The following is an 18,575-nucleotide window of genomic DNA, read 5'->3' on the forward strand; positions in this document are numbered from 1 at the left end:
AGAGAGCGGAGGAGCGGGGTGACGTGAGAGAACTTGGGAAGGTTGAACACCAGATGGGCTGCGGCGTTCTGGATGAGTTGTAGGGGTTTGATGGCACAGGCACAGATGATGATGTTATGATATCATTTAGTACCTTGAGCGTGGCTGAGGTGCACCCATGACCAGCTCGGAAACCGAATTGCACAGCGGAGAAGGTACGGTGGGATTTGAAATGGTCAGTGATCTGTTTATTAACTTGGCTTTTCGAAGACTTTAGAAAGGCAGGGCAGGATGGATATAGGTCTATAACAGTTTGGGTCTAGAGTGTCACCCCCTTTGAAGACGGGGATAACCGCGGCATCTATCCAATCTTTAGGGATATTGGACGATACGAAAGAGAGGTTGAACAGACTGGTAATAGGGGTTGCAACAATGGCGGCGGATAGTTTTAGAAAGAGAGGGTCCAGATTGTCTAGCCCAGCTGATTTGTACGGGTCCAGGTTTTGCAGGTCTTTCAGAACATCTGCTATCTGGATTTGGGTGAAGGAGAAGCTGGGGAGGCTCGGGCAAGTAGCTGCGGGGGGTGCGGAGCTGTAGGCCGGGGTTGGGGTAGCCAGGAGGAAAGCATGGCCAGCCGTAGAGAAATGTTTATTGAAATGTTCAATTATCATGGATTTATCGGTGGTGACCGTGTTACCAAGCCTCAGTGCAGTGGGCAGCTGGGAGAAGGTGCTCTTGTTCTCCATGGACTTTACATTGTCCCAAAACTTTTTGGAGTTAGAGCTACAGGATGCAAATTTCTTTTTGAAAAAGCTAGCCTTTGCTTTCCTGACTGACTGTGTGTATTGGTTCCTGACTTCTGAACAGTTGCATATCGCAGGGACAATTTGATGCTTTTGCAGTCCGCCACAGGATGTTTTTGTGCTGGTCAAGGGCAGTCAGGTCTGGAGTGATCCAAGGGCTATATCTGTTCTTATTTCTACATTCTACATTTTAATGTATATATATTTTTTAACTTCATGTAGTGGTTTGCAGGGTAATATGAATGAATAATTTTATAATAAACTTCCTTAATTGTGTTCGTCAGTACGTATGTGTGAGACAACAGATATTATCAATAAAACGATTCCAATAAGGCATGACATAAGGTATATAGATAGATAGATACAAAATCTTGTTGATACAAGGCAAGTATCGCTCTGTTGTTGAATGGACCAAAACAAAAACAAATCTTTACTACTGTTGAGTCAACAGCGGTAATCGAAGGTAGGTTCTGAGCGTCATAACCTCTTACATCTAGATGTTCCGCTAGCGGAACACCTGCTCCAATATCCAATGATAGGCGTGGCGCGAATTACAAATTCCTAAAAAATCAGAAAACTTCAATTTTTCAAACATATGACTATTTTACACCATTTTAAAGACAAGACTCTCCTTTATCTAACCACACTGTCCGATTTCAAAAAGGCTTTACAACGAAAGCAAAACATTAGATTATGTCAGGAGAGTACCCAGCCAGAAATAATCAGACACCCATTTTTCAAGCTAGCATATAATGTCACAAAAAACAAAACCACAGCTAAATGCAGCACTAACCTTTGATGATCTTCATCAGATGACACGCCTAGGACATTATGTTAAACAATACATGCATGTTTTGTTCAATCAAGTTCATATTTATATCAAAAACCAGCTTTTTACATTAGCATGTGACGTTCAGAACTAGCATTCCCACCGAACACTTCCGGTGAATTTACTAAATTACTCACGGTAAACGTTCACAAAAAATATAACAATTATTTTAAGAATTATAGATACAGAACTCCTCTATGCACTCGCTATGTCCGATTTTAAAATAGCTTTTCGGTGAAAGCACATTTTGCAATATTCTAAATAGATAGCCCGGCATCACAGGGCTAGCCATTTAGACACCCACCAAGTTTAGCCCTCACCAAAGTCAGATTTACTATAAGAAAAATGTTATTACCTTTGCTGTTCTTCGTCAGAATGCACTCCCAGGACTTCTACTTCAACAACAAATGTTGGTTTGGTTCCAAATAATCCATAGTTATATCCAAATAGCGGCGTTTTGTTCGTGCGTTCAAGACACTATCCGAAGGGTAACGAGGGGTGACGCGCCCGCGCGTATCGTGACAAAAAGTTCAAAATATTCCATTACCGTACTTCGAAGCATGTCAAACGATGTTTAAAATAAATGTTTATGCGATTTTTCTCGTAAAATAGCGATAATATTCCGACAGGGATTGGTTGTTTTCGTTCAAAGACTGAAAAAGTAAAATGGACTCTTCACATGCACGCACGCACCCGTCTCATTGTTCTCAGATCGACCACTATCCAAATGCGCTACTGTTTTTCAGCCAGAGACTGCAGAGTCATCATTCAACGTTCTGGCGCCTTCTGAGAGCCTATGGGAGCCTTAGAAAGTGTCACGTTACAGCAGAGATCCTCTATTTTGGATAGAGATGACAAAGAAGGCCAAGAAATGGTCAGACAGGGTACTTCCTGTACAGAATCTTCTCAGGTTTTGGCCTGCCATTTGAGTTCTGTTATACTCACAGACACCATTCAAACAGTTTTAGAAACGTTGGAGTGTTTTCTATCCAAAGCTACCAATTATATGCATATTCTAGTTTCTGGGCAGGAGTAATAACCAGATTAAATCGGGTAAATTTTTTATCCGGCCGTGAAAATACTGCCCCCTATCCATAACAAGTTAAATAATGCTGATTATATTGTGTTATTTAATACATGCAGCGTACTAAGTGAAATCAAACCCAGCATATACTTTTGTTTAAAAGGGATAGTTATACCCAAAATCATTCTCATGATAAATTATACAAAACATTTTACTAAAAATCAAAACAATTACAATGTAAATTGCATGATGTATATGAAGGGCCCAATTCAGACTTGAGATATGTAGACGTAACATGGACTTAAGTCAATAAAATGTGGACATCAGGCAATATTTGGGACTTAAGTCGATGTTAAGTTCTCAAGTCTGAATAGGGTTCAAAGTGTGGGTGTATATAATCTTGTACATTAATGAAGAAATTATTTCCCAGTTTGTTGTGCCATGACCCATGACACTTTACAACATTATGGGCAGCAGTTTCCTCTCGCTCAAACACACACAAAAAGCTAAAACAAAACTTGTGCAATGACGAGTTTGGTATTTTATCTTGTTCCCTTTTAGATAGCCACAGCTCAGTCTCAAGCTATGAGCCCACAACCCATGTAGAACTTGTCCAAGCCCTATATTATACTATATTAAACCCTATATTATACTATATTAAACCCTATAGTAGACCCTATAGTATATTATATTAAACACTCTACTAGACCCCATAGTATACCATATTAGACCCTATAGTACACTATATTAAACCCTATAGTATACTATATTAAACCCTATAGTAGACCCTATAGTATACAATATTAAACCCAATAGCAGACCATATAGTATACTATATTAAACACAATAGTATACTATATTAATTAACCCTATAGTAGACCCTATAGTATACTATATTAAACCCTATAGTATACTATATTAAACCCAATAGCAGACACTATAGTATACTATATTAAACCCTATAGTATATCCTATAGTATACTATATTAAACCCTATAGTATACTATATTAAACCCAATAGTAGACCCTATAGTAAACTATATTAACCCGTATAGTATACTATATTAAACCCTATAGTAGACCCTATAGTATATTATATTAAAACCCTATTGTAGATCCTGTAGTATACTATAATAAACCCTATAGTAGACCCTATAGTAGACTATATTAAACCCTATAGTATACTATAGTAAACCCTATAGTAGACCCTATAGTATACTATATTAAACCCTATAGTAGATCCTATAATATACTATATTAAACCCTATAGTATACTATATTAAACCCAATAGTAGACCCTATAGTAGACTATATTAAACCCTATAGTAGACTGATAAAGGAATTCTATATCTTGATGATAATAATCAATAATCAATAAGCCTTGACTAATTCCCAAGGTTTGTAAGACAATGGGTTAAATAATTAGGCAAGGACTCTGCTTTCTGCAAAATGTTTCTGTAGCTTTATTCAGAGAATGTTCCGAGGTTAAGATAACAAAACAGTCATTATATAGTTCTTGCTTACTTACGCACATGCATTTACACACAAACTGTTGGTGAACTGCATCCCCCTTTGACTTCCCACACTGTTTATCACTATCCAGCTCAGCCTGTTCCTTTCCCTCAAGGTTAGGAACCCCTTGAAGTTTCTACTCCCTTTACCATCTGGTCCCTGCCCTCTTGGGCCCACTAAATACACACACACATTTCTTTCCCTCTACAGCCTCTACTAGATTTTCTGGGACTAATCGGACTAATCGATCACTACATTGATCATTACATTGATTATTCATTAACCATGCTGTATGACTAATAATTCATCATGGTTTATTGATTCATTTACCTTTATTAGATAATTCTCTTATCATAGACCCTATAGTATATTATATTAAAACCCTATAGTAGATCCTGTAGTATACTGTAATAAACCCTATAGTAGACCCTATAGTATACTATATTAAACCCTATAGTATACTATAGTAAACCCTATACTAGACCCTATAGTACACTATTTTAAACCCTATAGTAGACCCTATAGTACACTATATTAAACCATATAGTAGACCCTATAGTATACTATATTAAACCCTATAGTAGACCCTATAGTATACTATATTAAACCCTATAGTAGATCCTATAGTATACTATATTAAACCCTTTAGTAGACCCTATAGTACACTATATAGAAGCCTCTTTTTAATAACAAAAGTCACAATAAAATAGAAAGACTTCTTTCTTCTGTGCTGCCGACAACGCAGCTTTTAAAGACAATTTTCCTGATGATTACAATCGTTATTACCTTTCAAAAGCAAGTGCAGTATGGAACTTTGATTGAATCCCAGGCAGAGTCATCTTGTGTTCAGGTCTTCCGTTGTTCAAGTGCATACAAAATTACACCCTATCCCCTACATAGTGCACTAGAGTAAACAAGGTACCATTTGGGACGCATAAAATATCATCTTGTATTCAGGTCTTGTAGTTTGTTGTGGTCTTCTGGGTTTGTTGACTGTGGTAAAGAGCACAGAGTGTTTCTCAGCCTCTGTGCTGAGAAATCTAAATGATAAAGTGAAAGATAAGTCTTAGAAAGATGGTCATGGATAGGGGACCTGATTCTAGATCAGCACTCCTACTCCAACACACTTGATACATATGGATCCAGAGCTGCATATTATGATACATAGGTTACCATAGTAATTAGACTTAGTAAACTTTTTGAGAATGGGAGATAGAAAACATATTGTAAAGAGTAGTCTATTGAAACTTTAATTAGGGATCTGGAACCGGTGCCGGAGAGGAGGGAGATAAAAGATGACACATTTGTGCTTTCTGGTGTTTTATCAGTGACCCTGAATGAGCAAATCTCTTTCTACTGTGGTGGACATTTTAATATTATATTTTAATATTATTCTACTATACTGTTAAATTAGACATACTAAACTGTTTTTACTTAGATAATTGTCTATTGTTATATGTTACTATTTTACTGAGATAATTGTCTATTGTTATATGTTACTATTTTACTGAGAGAATTGTCTATTGTTATATGCTAAAATTCTTTGCTGATACAGGCTTGTTTTGTGTGACTTAGTCATAAATCTGAGCATACAGATTTATGAGCTGCTTGGGTGCTACCGCAATATGTGACCTCCTGTGTTTATAATCGACAGAAATGTAGCTATGTGGGAAGTGCTGGGAGGAACAGAGTGGTGCCGATATCAGCCATCTTGATCTACACAGACGAGCTAAATTACTTCTTACAACTCTCTTTCCAGTGGCTGTTTCTGCACATCTGCTAACTGTCAAATATAAAAGGATGTACTTTCAATAAAAGGCGAAAGACAGCTCTGTTCATTGAGCTTTCAACACTGACTATTCTTAGTGATGGTTGATTGCTTCATTTTTGCAAATCTTATAATAAATATGTTGTTTGAAGTCTCTCTTCCTATAGAATTTATCTGACACCACAAAGACAGGAGTAAGGATTCTCTCCAGCGTGTGTGAGCAAGAATTTAGTTTAATAAGTAGATAGGATCTAGTTCATCGATCCCTGTTGTTGGCCCACACTCTAGTACATTAGGTGGTGTAATGTACCATAAAGTTGGATGCCAACCACCAATAAACCCCAAAGAAGAATATGTATTTTCACTGTCAGAGTGAGTATCTGGTCATATAATGGATAATATGATTTTCAAAACAGTGGAGGTGAACAAGTGTACAGTTTGGAAGTAGAGATAAATTAGGTAATATGACAGATTTCCAAACATGATATAGTTGTAGACTACTTTGCTGACAGAAAAAATATCCTAACAAGTTTTACAATCATGTTTATTTTTGTCAAGCAGTTTAAACCGAACACAGGAATGTGGAGGATCAAATATGATGAAAACTACACCTATACATTTATACAACACAGCAGGTGTCACGTCCTGACCAGCAGAGGGAGTAATTGTATTATATTTGGTCAGGACGTGGCAGAGGGGTATTTGTTTCATATGGTTCGGGTTGTGTGTGTGTTATTTAAGGGGTGTTTGGTTTATGTAGTCTGGGGTTTGAGTAATTGTTCTACTGTTGGTTTTCTAGTCTGTCTATTTCTGTGTGGTTTGTGTGGCTCCCAATCAGGAACAGCTGTACGTTGTTGTTCCTGATTGGGAGTCATATATTAGATGCTTGTTTTCACCTGGGGATTTTGTGGGTAGTTGTCTTTAGCACTGCTGTTGTAAGTATAGCCTGTTAAACTGTCTTCTGTCGTTCTTTTGTTTATTGTTTATCCCGTGTTCACATTTATTTAATAAATTAATATGATGAGCATGCAACCCGCTGCGCCTTGGTCCTCTCTACACAAAGACACCCGTGACAGCAGGCCTATACTGTTAAAAGGAAACCAGACTTACCGGACCCATCGTGGAAGCTATTGTTTTCTTCAGTGTTTCTTACTAAGACAAGAAATGTGTAGGCTACAGTACAGTTACTTTGTTGTCACAGAGTTAAGATAAGGATTAGGGGGTTGCCGGGGGTGAATTCCTGTCTCAAGGCTACAACTGATGCACCCCTAGACCAGAGCAATTAAAATCTATTTAAATATCCAAGCTCAATTACGTTATGACAGTATAACATCTCACATCATTATTTAACCAGGCAAGTCAGATAAGAACACCTTTTTATTTACAATGACGGCCTAGGAACAGTGGGATAACTGCCATGTTAGAGGGCAGAACTACAGATGTTCACCTTGTCAGCTTGGGGATTCGATTTAGCAACCTTTCGGTTACTGGCCCAACGCTCTAACCACTAGGCTACCTGCTGCCCCAGGCTAATCTTACTCCAGAAAGTTCCTGGATAAGATTTTACCTAATCTATACAGATTGAGTAAAGTCAAGAAACCATTCAACACCCCTTTCCAAAAGTATCCTGTTGTCTGCTATCGTCTACTTTTACCTGACAGCAACTTGGAACAGAGTTCTATTTGAGTCCAGTTGTTCTCAAGGCTATTGTTGCATCTCCCTCCCTGTAGCCATAGAAACATAAAGAGAGACAACAAACACACTTTATAACTGGTGAATAACTACACCTGATACTTCAATTAAGCAGGAAACAACACTTATTATAACAGATGTGTAGCACTGTAAGACATGTGAATCTCTGTTGATTGTTTAAAACATGTTTCATTCTCAGGCCCATGACTACAACATTGAGTATTGGGACACAGGGCAACAACATATCCTGGTCTCTTCTACATAACTAAACTAAACATTTAAAAAATACATATTTAAAAAAAAAAATGTATATGCAATCAGCAATGTAAAACAAAACGAGAAAACATGAAACCACATTTGCATGTATGTTTTACAATGACATTTACATGCAAGCATTCGTTCCACATAACAAATCACCAATAAAAAGTAGAATGGTAAGGTATAAGATATTATCAAGTGTATTTCCAGTGTGAAGAGAGAGGAGTTTGGTAGGAGACCTTACTGGCCGTGAGAGAACAGAAGAGTGTGAGGTCTGTGGTTGACATGACCTATAAGTACTGATGGGCAGAGCTGGCTTCCTGCCCTCATGATGCCTCTTCCTAACAACCAACACATCATTCAATTCACAATGAAATGTGTGAACATCTTTCTGGAGCACACTTAATACACAATAAGGAAAGTTCAAAGATATCACAAATAAAATCCTTTAAAATAAATTCAACAACATAATTTGATGACACTAATAGTCCTATGTCTTCTGTACTTCCGTATGTCCCGTCAGCTACACTAAAACCTGGTGAAGGGTTTAAAAATAAATATGTCAACATCTTTTAGGACCAAACAAATTATACAAGAGGACTATGGTCCTTTTAAAAATTGATTAGATTTAAAAAAACATAATTAATGTCATAAGCAGCCATTGTTGAGCAGATAATGGATTTCATTTATTGATCTATTGAATACATGAATACACACCTTGTATTGTTGAAACATTATTCTACATTATACAATTAATTAATGGATAATAGGAGTTACTGAAATAAGAAACAGCTCTGAACACCCCCACCAACAACCCACAGCACTCCTACTCCAAGAAGCTCGATACATATGGTTCCAGAGCTGACTCTTTACAATATGTTTTCTGTTCAAACTTTATTTAGATATCTTGAACCGGTGACTGAGAGGAGGGAGAAGAAAGAAAACATGTTTGTGCTTTCTGGTGTTTTTTCAGTGACCCTGATTGAGCAAAGCTCTTTCCACATACACCTTACTCCTGTCTCTCTCCAGTGTGTATGCATTGGTGTCTGCTCAGGGCTGCTGATTGATTAAAGCTCTTCCCACACTGATCACAACTATAAGGCTTCTCCCCTGTGTGTATAAGTCGGTGTTTGGTCACGGTGAAATCTTGGGCAAAACTCTTCCCACACTTATCACAGCTATAAGGCTTCCTCCAGCATGAATCCGCTGGTGAATGACCAATTTCTCTGTTTAGTAAAACTCTTCCCACAGTCAGAGCAGCGGTGGTGAGGTTTCTTCCCTATAAGTCTCTGCTGGTGTTTATTGAGACGTTCTGATCTGGAGAGACTCTTCTGGAGAGACGTCTTGTCAGCATCATGTTGTTGTTGAGGCTCCCCTTATGATAAGCCCCTCCCACTGAGAGAGCAACGGTTAGGGCTGTCCCCTGTGAAACAAAGATAATGAATAGCAGGTTAACTGATGGGACCTTGATAAATACAGAAAACTGCCTATCAAAATAAACGTACTACCACAGCATCCATGTTATTTTTGATTAGCATATTTGATTCAGATTTTAGACATATTAAGTTTGTATGTGAAAACTATTTGTAAGATGCATAATTTCAGTTTCCCTGAACTCGCTGCACTCGAGCAAAAGAAGGAAGCTTGCGATGCTTGTGCTAGAACATATGCAGATTAAATATGCCTCTATGAATCTGATGAAGGCCTTTACGTGTCCTAATATATTGAAAAATTGCTCAGAACACCAGGTGTTTTTAACAGCGTCACTTTGATTGTCATCTTAAGCCAATTAAGATAAGCAGAGTAAGGTGTTTACATGACGAATGCCATACTCGGCCTACTGCCATAACTAGTTTAATGTCAAATGATGAGTTTGCATGTAAACACACTCATTGTAGGAGGACTAGATATTTTGTTGCTTTGACAAAGTCCTTTCTGAAGATTATTATCAATGTGATTAGTGACCCTCATTTTAAGATCAACCTTGCTACATGAACTGAACTCTCGTTTTAATATGGTGAAACTATTCCTTAAAAAATATGTTTTCAAAAGAAACATTGAACATCTAATAGTCAAATCAGAGTAAAAGCAGGTGAGCTGGTTCTAGTTACTGCTTTTTGTGGTGCAAAACTGAGCAAGTCAACCCTCTCCGAAGCATAGAAATGCTAGAAATGTTTTACAATTTCATTTGCCACTCCTTGTTTCACAAAGCAACCTTTGTCACATCCTGACCAGTATAAGGGTTATTTGTTATTGTAGTTTGGTCAGGACGTGGCAGAGGGTATTTGTTTTATGTGGTTCGGGGTGGTGTTTTTGGTAGAAGGGTATTTGATTTATGTATTCCGGGGTTTTTGGGCAGTGTTCCTTGTTTATGTATTTCTATGTTAGTCTAGTTAGTTGTATTTCTATGTTTAGGTTAATGGTGGGTTGGACTCTCAATTGGAGGCAGGTGCTTTCTCGTTGCCTCTGATTGAGAGTCCTATATATGGGTATGTGTTTGGTTTAGTGTTTGTGGGAGATTGTTTCTTGTTTTGCGTGTGTGAGCCTTACGAGTCTGTTTTGTTGATCGTTCATTCTTCGTTTTGGTGTTCTTATTATTTCAAATAAATCAAGATGAGCATCCACATTCCTGCTGCGTTTTGGTCCTCCATTCCCGACGACAACCTTCCATTCCCCTGTCATAAGCAGTTTTATGGTTCATTTTAATTGACTATTTTACCCATGTAAGTTGGTGGTTATGTTTCACTATATTGGTATCACTCCATGGTGGAGGGATACATTCGAGGTGAGGATTTACAGATTCCCTGCCGTGCACACCTGTGTCACGTCTGGGATCCGCCCCTATATCTACATCTTTCATTTTCTCGGCGGACGTCCGTATGGTTTAAGGTACAAACTTTCTGAAGTTCGCTTGGTAAGTCACTGGTAAGCTTAATATCTTGCGTGGAAGTATACTCACTGGCTGTTTGCAGCCTGGAGCAGCTGGCCACATGGCCGCCTCTCCTCTTGATTGCTCCACTCGCTGCGTGTGGTTAATCTGTATCTGCCGCCCCTGGTTTGTCGTACTTGTTTCGTTAGTGTTACACTACGACTCAGTGTGCATCCATTAGTGTGGTGGCTCTTGCTGACACAAACTGTATTTACCTTACACAACTTCCCCACTGGCTTGTACTATGTGTGTGTTGTGAATTGATTTAACATGCTGCTCCCCGCGCCAGGTTCTCTGCTAATTACCCTGCTGGTTTTTTTTCTTGTTCTTTCCCCTGCAGAGTGTAAGAGTATCATGGTGGGCTTTCCACTACGTTGAGACATTAACTTTGGAGTTCCTTAATGAAGTTACTCCATATGGTGCTGTTTTTACTGCTTGGATATTAAACCGGCTAGGTAATATTGCAGTTGGCGTAAAACAAATAAATCAAATCCATTACTTGGTTGCTGTTTTTTTTGTCTGCCTGTTTTTCCCAAAAGGGTCTTCCCCATTTCTTTGCAGAGATACTGGGTAATTTATCCCTCATCGGGTTCCTATTCCTCCATGCGGATCACGACGTAGCTCTCCAGGGCGTCGGACCTCTGCTCCATGGCCTTGCTGGCTTGGCTGAGCTTACGGCTTCCCTTTGTGACAGGTGTGATGGAGGCGTCCCCCCTGGACATCCGCATACCTCGTGTATGCACTACCTGGGTTTGAGCCACGAGGAGAGGGCGGTGGAGCTCCCTACTGGATGCCTGTTTTGTGTGGTGGTCTCAGAACGCCTGCGCCTGGTGCGATTGGAGGCCATGCACGAGTGGGTCGGCCAGGCTCGGGCTCAGGCTGGGGACGAGCTCCCTCCCTCAGGAGTGGTGCGGCAGCGAGCTGTTCGTCTTTCTACTGGGTCCAGTACCCCTCCCAGGTAGCGTGGCCGGAGCCACCACAGGCAGAGCCCATCTGCTGCCAGGCCTGGACGGGGGCAGGAGTCGGACCGCTGGGGCCACATTGAACAGAGGGCACGTGCCCTGCGTCAGGAGGTTGATAGATTCGATGGCAACTGAAGCCGGGACCCCCCCAGGGTCTTTAATGCGGACTTGAAAGCCACATATGGGTCCCTCTGCTCTCTTGGCCGCTTTACCAACGTGGCTATGCAACTGAGGTCAATCGGGGTGCAGTATGTCCTCCAATACCTGCAGTCTCACTTGAATGAGGGCTTGGCAGCCTACACTGAGAGGGTATTTCGTCGCTATATCTGCCTGCCACGTGGGGTGGATGGACAGGCCAGTGGGGCGCCATCCCTTGGTCTCCAGGTTTATGAAGGGGGTTCGTCGCCTGCGTCCGCCGCGGAGTGATACCAATATATTGGAGATAATCATATAGCTCACATAACCATGGTAACTTTGTTTTGTTGTTTTCAGTAGTCCCCTGTTACTGTCAACCCTGTTACTTTATTTGGCACATAGTATAGTAATATTATAATTCAATGTCTTGAGATAATAAACATGTTTTCCTAAGTTGAACATGTGCTCTTTATGACAGAATGCTAAAATTAGGTGAAAAATATTTTTGGACCAAGTAACACTTTTAAAAACGGGTGTAATGAAATGATCCATAGTTCTATCCAAATAGCTCCGTTTTGTTCGTGCGTTCATGTCAGTATCCGAAGGGTGACGCACGAGCGCATTTCGTGACAAAAAATTCAAAATATTCCATTACCGTACTTCCAAGCATGTCAAACGCTGTTTAAAATCAATTTTGAATGCTATTTTTCTCGTAAAATAGCGATAATATTCCAACCGGGAGACGTTGTATTCATTCAAAGGCTGAAAGAAAAAAATGGAGAATTCTTGTGAATGCGCCTCTCAGTCTCACTGTTCCCAGGCTGACCACTAACAAATTCTCCTGCTGTTCTTCGCCCAGAGACAGCAGACACCCCATTCCACTTTCTGGCGCCTTCTGAGAGCCAATGGAAGCCTTAAATGTCACGTTACAGCACAGATGCTGTATTTTCGATAGAGATGCTACAGAAGGACAACAAATTGTCAGACAGGGAACTTCCTGTATGGAATCTTCTCAGGTTTTGGCCTGCCATATGAGTTCTGTTATACTCACAGACACCATTCAAACCGTTTTAGAAACTTTAGAGTGTTTTTTTATCCAAATCTATGAATTAAATGCATATTCTAGTTTCTGGGCAGGAGTAGTAACCAGTTTAAATCGGGTAAATTTTTTATCCGGCCGTGAAAATACTGCCCCCTATCCCAAACAGGTTAAAAATTGGTGTAATGAAACATTCCCAATATCTCTAACGGTCGCCCCAGTTTGAGTTGTTTTAAGCACGTGATGTCAGAATGCACTCACTGTTCCAAAATGTGATTATTACGCAACAGGACAGTTAACACGCGCTGGCTGCTAATTATCTATAGGGAGTAATAATTAGATGAACATTTGCACACAACTTCAGCTTTGTTCATCCCAAATTTGTTCCGTTTCCTTCTGTTCAGGAAACATTTTAACAGAATTGGCAGAATGAACATATCCCTGATCACGCGTAGATACAATTCACTTTCATAGCAGCCACGATGTATTCCTTGTCGCATCTATGCACCGTTATTTTATCTTTTTTGGTTTTTAAAATTACCAGCATCTTGAAGTTAAAATTGGGATCATGTTTACTGTGCTAATGACCATTCCAACAGTAAAGGAGAGCAATGTAGAATACAGTGAACTCAGCAAAAGGAGTAATTTGTGGTAAGTACATGCGGGCCGCCATCTTTATGCACCTCTGCTATTGTTAAAGAAGGAGACTGTAGTCTAATCTACACACCATGGTTCTTACTTAATGAAAACAAATCTCCATCTTCCTTATCTTCTCCTCCTCCTCTCTCAGTTCCACTCTGCCCAGGTGTTTTCCTGCAGTCGACCAGACCCAGCAGTAAAGCAGTACCGGGAGACGTTTGACCTGGGGACTCCGGGAGGGTAGAGGGGAACGGCTAGCTTTGTCCTCTTAAACATATTTGGTTTAATGTTAAACTATTGTATTAATTTAGTCTATTTGGGAATCCCTAGAAAATCTAATTTTTCCTCAAATGTTCAATTGTTCACTACTTCCCAAAAATCGAATAGCATTGGGTTGGCGGAGGCATGGGCTAGTCAGTTTCCACCATATTTATTATACCAGTCATTTCCTTTCAAAACAGAGGAAGACGCGACATGTGACTTATTTGATAGAATATACGTTTCATAAATATTAGTTTGTTTTGAGTATACTGATAAATGTAGGACAAGTGCCATGCCATCAACTTTGAGAAAAAAATCATGAACCACACATATTTCAAAAATGTATCTACTTAAAATGTAATCTTAAACCTAACCTTAACCACACTGTTAACCTTATGACTCACCCTAACCTTTAAGTAAAAAAGCACATTTTTGTTTCCATGAACTTCCACAACATACATTTTTGACTTTGGCTGTGGTAACGACTTCCTTCCATTTTCTAAGAAATGTATTTTCATTGCCATTACATATTAGAAGGCAATCGCTGGGAATTAATTATTGGGTTAATTTACAGGAACATGATGTGTCTCACCCCACAAAAGAGGTGCTACAGAGAAGTTGGGAGCCTGAACGTGGACAGAATAAAAGCTTTGGATGGTTGGGTGATAACCAGGAGAGGCAGATGGGATTGTACTGCAGGGACTTTAGCCCCACGGTACCTATCCCTGTGTGTCCACCATGGCTACTCCCACCTCCAGTAGTTGATTTACGACAAACTGTTAATCAGTATTTTTTTGCCTATAAATGCAGATGGATCAAAAGACCCAAGGACAGGTCAGACTGGATCAGCCTTTGTTGAACAGGAAAGTGGGGTGGCTGTCAGGAGAAGTATTACAGAGCTGATGGCTATACTGTTGGCCTTGCAGTGGGCGGAGGAAGTCAAACCAGACAGCGTAGTTCTATGTTCTGACTCGTGCTGTGTTGATGAGTCTGCAATCATTTAGCTCACATAGCAGACGAGGAGCACTACATGAGGGAATTCAAATTCATGTCCGGGTGAGACAGATAGGTGTCCATATAAGCTTTGCTTGGATCCCGGTCCATGTGGGGGTGGAAGGGAATGAGGAAGTAGATGTGCTAGCTAAACAGGCCATTAGGAGACAGGAGGTTGAGGTGCCAATGAGCAAAGCAGAGGCTAAGGGAATGATAAGGGCAGAGATGGCAGAAGCAGTGGAACAGTGACAATAAGGGCAGGCATCTATTCATTGTTGACATTTTAGTAATTTAGCAGACACTTATCTAGAGTGACTTACAGGCGCAATTAGGATTAAGTTGCTCTAAGGTACATTGGCAGATTTTTCACCTAGTCAGCTCGGGTTACAGGCCCAACACTATAAACCACTAGGCTACCTGCTGCCCCTATTCCAAGTACAGAGTAAAGTAGGGGAGGATGGTAGGAATGGACAGAAGAGAGGAGGCTATCCTTACAAGGATAATAGTGGGGCACAGCCAGCTGAATAAGTTATGAAATGTGATAGGAAATCATTCAACAGGAAGATGTGATTACTGCCAGGAAACAGAGACAGTGGAGCATGTACTGATGCAGTATGATAGGGAAAGAGAGACTGATCCAGTATGAGAGAGAAGGGGAACAGGAATTGAGTTTGATAAGCATACTGAGTAGAACATCGTTAGATAGTCGCAAATATTATTATTTTTTAAGAGAAACGGGGCTGTCAGATGCAGATAGGATTTAGTTCCTCGATCCCTGGCCCACACTCCAGTACAGTAGGTGGCGTAATGCACCATAACGTTGGATTCCAACTGCCGATAAACCCCACAGAAGATGTCTTTTCATCGTCAGTGAGTATCTGGTCATATAATGGATCATCTAACTTTCAAATCAGTGGAGGTGAACAAGTGTACACGGAGGAGAGGGTGCTCCTTTGTCATTGGCAGTCGGGCAATGTCAATATCAGGCAGGGGCTGTATCCAGTGACGGGATGCTCCACCAATTTTAGCAGGCTGGACCGGCACATGGACTCACACACAGAGCTCAGAGGAGACAGGCTTAAGATGCAGTTAGGAGACGGCTGACGATGGAGCGGCTGGTGACGTTGAGGGCTTCCATCCCTGTCATCCCACTGGCGACTGATTTGGATATTGTGAAGGTTGCAATGCAAATAGAGGAGGACTTTTTAGATTCACCTCCTTTGGCAGAGGAAGAGGAGGACGTGGGCTTCAAAGATTATTCCTGCAACTGCCAAGTGCCGAAACCCATCTAGGGGAATCTCTCGCTCGTTCAACTTCCGCATCTATTTCAACATACACTCAAGGGCTCCCCCTGGCGGGGCCGTCCAGGGGCGCTATGCTGTCAGTCTTGCAAGGACGTCTCCGTGAGGGTCATGGCTAGCATTCTAGCTAACCATCATCATGGGTTTGGTTAGCTAGCTAACTTGACTAGCTAGTGTCATCAGCAAAACTTGTACTTAGCTGAGTTGATCTCTCTCAGGTCTGTGATTATAAGGGTGCAGACATTCTCTTTTTTCCCACCGAACTCATCACGACCTGCATACTCTGGCATCGACTATGACCCCGCCTATTGGAACAGCAGCAGTGAGAGCCACCGCCCCATGGCTGAGGTTCCATATTGGTATCTCCCGTTGGCAGCTCTACCCCCACTGAGAACCCAACATGGTACCTCTTGCCCAGCTGCTTAGCACTCACTGTATCTTCAGCGCAGGTCGGGCGACGTGTGGGTGTGTGTGTGTTCTGAAGGGGGCTTTGGACCCTGATTGAGGAAGGACTGAAGTGGCAGATATGGTGGGTATAAAGTAGCACCCTGGAACGTCATGTGGTTCATTGAGCCAATGCTTGTTCTACTGTTACAGTCACCGCTTGAGTTCCAATAATTTCACCTGTAGTGTACACTCCTTCACTACTTCCCACAAATCTAAAAGCATGGATTAGTGGGAGTTTCCACCATATTTCTTATACCTGTAATTTCCTTTCTAATCATTGAAGGGAAGTGAACAAGTGCACACTTTGGGAGGAAGGAGAGATAATTGGGACAGACTGTAGTTGTGGTGTTTTGAGTCAGGTGTAGGGAGACCACTAGAGGATTAATAGACTGTAGTTGTGGTGTTTTGAGTTAGGTGTAGGGAAAACGCTAGTGGATTAAAAGAAGAACTGCAGGATGAAAGCAAACCAACCAGATGAGTGACCCAGTGTGAGTCATGTGAGCACGCACATGTATGTTTGTGTTTGAGCAAACTGTGTGTTTAAGGTTAAAGCTATGATGACTCACACACCTCTTCTTTCAAGTGTTCTGACTGAAAGTTTTGTGATGACAATGATGACAATGGTTGCCATGGTGTTGCAGCGGTGTGAGTGTGAAGCATTGCCCTGGTAGCTCGTCTCTCTCTGATTCTCAGTCTAGAAGTCCAGAGTGACGCAGCTCAGGCATGTGATGTCATTTCCTAACTACGGACAAGCCATGCTCAAACCAATGAAGTGAGATACTGACAACATCAAGACCATACAATGAGTCCCATTTTAGTCAATGATTGTCATTGTGCTTGTGTATTGGCAGGGTAGGTTGGTTTATCATTGGCGAAATCAGCAGTCAGACAAATATCTTCTTTAAGTAAATCAATCAAACCTTTATTAATGCAATTGCAGACAGAAGTTAACAACGGAAACACTGCATGTATGTTTCAGAATAAGTTCTGCCATCCACCTAAGGGCGCAGCTGATTTTGTTCATGTGATCACTCCCTAGTGGTATGATCACCTACATCAATGTATGTGTCACGACTTCCGTCGAAGTCGGTCCCTCTCCTAGTTCGGGTGGCGTTAGGCGGTCGACGTCACCAGCCTTCTAGCCATAGCCGATCGACCTTTCATTTTCCATTGGTTTTGTCTTGTCTTCCCTCACACCTGGTTTCAATTCCATCAATTACATGTAGCGTCCCACCTGCCCAAGAGAGGTTAACCCTCTGTTCCTCCCCATGTCTTTGTCCGGAATTGTTGATTGTAAGAGTTTGTGCATGTTATGTCTGGCGTGCGAAGGGTTTCGTCCCATTGTATTTATTTATTGTTTTTGTTCACAGTAATTTTATTATTGAACTGCACCGTTGTAACACAGTCTTTGCTCTCCGGCGCCTGACTTCTCTGCCGCCAGTACGCACCCCTTACAGAATTCCGGACCAAACCTATGGAGTCAGCAGAAGCAGGTACCCCGGGTATAGGGGTGGAGGAGCGCGTCCGGGAGCACGCAGCAATGCTCCACCATCTTGGTACTGCCATTGACCGTGTTGTCCAGACAATGGACCGCTGGGAGAGACAAGTAGTTCTCCCATCGCCTCCACCAACACAACCGGAGTCTCCACTAAGCACTCCTCCTTCTCCTGGTCCCAGTGGGATTCGCCTAGGCCTACACTGGTTAGCTTGTCATAACCTCACTCTTTCTTGGCCACAGAGGGCTCTCACGGGGTGGTCGCAAGAGTGCTCGGGGAGGTGTTTAGGGGTTTCCTTTGGTGCTACTACGGTAGAGAGTCCAGACCAGGTCTCCACCGTGCGCATTCCCCCTGAATATGCTGATTTGGCTCTCGCCTTCTCCAAAAAGAAGGCAACTCAATTACCACCCCATCGACGGGGCGATTGTGCGATAAATCTCCTGGTAGACACTGCACTTCCCTGGAGTCAGGTGTATCCCCTCTCACAGTCAAAGAGGGAGGGTATGGA

The sequence above is a fragment of the Salmo trutta genome, chromosome 38, assembly GCF_901001165.1.
Source record: "Salmo trutta chromosome 38, fSalTru1.1, whole genome shotgun sequence".
NCBI classification, from domain to species: Eukaryota; Metazoa; Chordata; class Actinopteri; order Salmoniformes; family Salmonidae; genus Salmo; species Salmo trutta.